This window comes from Hydra vulgaris, chromosome 02, assembly GCF_038396675.1.
Source record: "Hydra vulgaris chromosome 02, alternate assembly HydraT2T_AEP".
NCBI lineage: Eukaryota > Metazoa > Cnidaria > Hydrozoa > Anthoathecata > Hydridae > Hydra > Hydra vulgaris.
The window spans coordinates 18,258,007-18,261,226 of NC_088921.1; the positions used below are offsets into that span (position 1 = coordinate 18,258,007).

Below are 3,220 nucleotides of genomic sequence, written 5' to 3' on the forward strand. Positions count from 1 at the left end.
TCGGTTCGTTAACCGAAAGTTCGCTAACAGGGGGGTTCGTTAACCGGGGGACGACTGTATATATATATATATATATATATATATATATATATATATATATATATATATATATATATATATATATATATATATATATATATATATATATATATATATATATATATATATAGTATAGTATTTACATTAGGGTGTGTCATAAAACAACATTTTTTGAAAATGTCTGATAAAACCCCCTAAATGTGTTTTATGTTATAAATTAATATGAAAATTAAAAAATTTTTAAATAAAAAAAATTTTTTAAGGGTCGCTCAAGACCCTTAAACACCAGATAATTCCCTACTACTTTGAAAATATATATATATAAAATATATATATATATATATACAAAATTTTCATTTTTAAACAATTTATTTAGTGTTTGCAGCATTGCTATATTTTAAAAATTGTTGATTTAATCGTGTTCCTGATTGTCTTAAAAACTCTGAAATGCCTGAATGATATTTGCAAATTTTTGCATCATGATGCTGTCGTGTAATCGCATCTAAACCAAAAGTTTAAATCAAATTTGAAAAAAATCGAACTGCAGAAATTAAACCAAATAATATAAAGTACATAAATAAATAACAAATATATATAATACATAAATGACTGACTGGGATAAACAAAATATATTTCCTGTAAAAAAAAAAAAAATCTAAAAAAATGCATAAAACCATTCTTACCAACTATCGTATAATACAGGGTGTATGTGTTTAATGAACCACCTGAGACATTAATACAGACCCCAGCGCCCTCGCTCATTAATAACTTTCCCATAGCAAAAGCCAATTTATACGGAGTATTACCTGCACAACGACTTAGAGGATTCATCTATTATAAATTAAATAAAAAATACTTGAGAGCCGCTCGCAAAACACGTTACATATTTCGAGAAAAGGCGGTCATTGACTTTGTCTTACTTTAAATGGGATGTGGGCAAATAATTTGTAACGTCACAATTAATTTTAAAAACTGCATAAAATAAAATTAAAAAACTATTTTTGATACTTTTTAAAATAAATAAATAATTGTTTAACAAAAACACGCAAAAATTACGTGACGTGACAAGGAGAAGAAATTTGATAATTTGTGACAAATGAGGGGGGTATAAACAGATGTATTGCGTTACATTATTTGTAAATGAACCTTTATGTTATATTTAAAAAAATAAAAAATAATAAAAATAGTAAATATAAATTCATAAATTGAAAAACATTGGTATCCTTGACTTTTTCTTCTAGTAAATCCACATCAGATTTTGTAAGACATCTATCAAAAATGGGTTCTATAAATAAAAAACTAAGGCTCACTGTTGATCTAGACTGCTGTAGCAATAACTTATCTATCTATAAACTGGAAATAAATCTTGAATTACTTTTTTTTAACATTACAAAACAAATGCAAAGCCCCTCTAAACCCAAAATTTAAACATTGAATAGAATATCGAATTAATAATACTTTTCAATTTGCAAATATATGCAAATCGAATTGAGTCTTGAATCTTAAAAAAGATCAATCTTTAAACTAATCTTTTTTTAAAATAAGATGTCACTGAATAAGATTGGAGACTTAGAGCAGGTATTTACTGCTACCCCTTTATAGTAATCAATCCTTGTCATAAAAAAACATTATCTCTTATGATAATATTTTACAGAATACATATTATGTTCAATCTTTATGACTGAAATTATCTTGATTTCAATACATGGAAATTTTTAAAATTAATTTGAAATCACTTTTCAGATTTGATTCAAAATTTTGAAGATTTGTGGGGGCCTTATGTAATCCTTGATGTTAAAATAAAAAGCAACAGTACCTTTTTATCTATTTTGCCATTTAACTCAACGTAACCTTTTGAAAATCTTATATAAAATGTAATAAAATAAATAATATTATTATTTATGTAAAATATTTTGTAAAAAATTAACCATGAAAAATTACCTAAATGGAAAAAATAAATAACATTTTGATTAACACATTAAAATGAACATTCTTAAAAAATTAATTTACCCTGGCAAGACAAATGTGTTTCTCTGCTATCCTCTTTATCCAAAACACAAGTTTTAGAGCCAATTTCTACCTTGGTATAGATAAATTATACATACAAAAATTAAACCAAATTTTTAAACATTATATAGTGATTTTTATTTAAACTTTGTCATCAAACATATATTTATAAAATATATGTCAACAAAATTATTCTATAACATATAGTTCTGATTTCTATTAATTTTTTTACTGCACATACTCACAGATTTCAAATAGAACAAAAGCAACATTAGGACTTTTTCTTACCAACATATTCAAAGAGAACATCAGCTTCCCTTCAGATAGATTAGTTTCTATTGAGAAGTCAATGTTGTTTACAGCGTCTCAAAAGCTTGCTTCACTGTGTAAATGGGGAGTTTTCGCTGTGTAAATGGGAAGTTGATATTGTAAAATTATTAATTATTTATTTATATTTAATTATTAGTAAAACTCAGAAGTTGAGCTGCATAACATTATTTTCTTGCACTTTTAATCAAGTCCTCTCTTAAATGAATCAGATGCAGTATCATTATAACAATATCTTTCGCCTGTTTTGTTAAAATTTCTGCCATTTTTCAAAAAACACTAACTTTTTCCCAAACTACTGATAAATTTTTTTTTACCAGTTAATTTCAAATGAAATCTTGTAAGATAAAGATTATGGCGTACAAGATTTCCATTTGTTGCTAGTTGACTAAACATCTTTGTTTTAAAGATATATAATAATTTACCAACAATATTACCAAACTTCTTAACATATTTCCTCAATTTACTATTGCTCATAACTGATCAAATATTTTTTATATATGCTGTATATATCTATAGATAAAAAGTAACAATAAATTAAAAAATTATTTGAATTATGTAACATTAATATTCATCATAAAAAAATTTACGTATATATATATATATATATATATATATATATATATATATATATATATATATATATATATATATATATATATATATCATATATATTTATATATATATAAATTTACAAAATATATAATAGATAAATATATGAATTTATAAAATATATTATATATATAAATTTATAAAATAAGTTATATATATATATATACATATATATATATATATATATATATATATATACATATATATATATATGTATATATATATATATATATAT

At 23.0% G+C, this 3,220-nt stretch overlaps 1 long non-coding RNA gene across 1 annotated transcript; it reads right to left on the minus strand.

Moving 5' to 3' along the window:
* Window positions 1-343: 343 nt before the first annotated feature.
* LOC136076426 (uncharacterized) lies at window positions 344-2,932 on the minus strand. Its single transcript, XR_010636260.1, has 4 exons — window positions 2,335-2,932; window positions 2,050-2,119; window positions 723-870; window positions 344-541 (listed from the first exon to the last, which is right to left on the minus strand). It is a non-coding gene; the product is annotated as an uncharacterized LOC136076426 (long non-coding RNA).
* Between the last annotated feature and the right edge of the window lie 288 nt (window positions 2,933-3,220).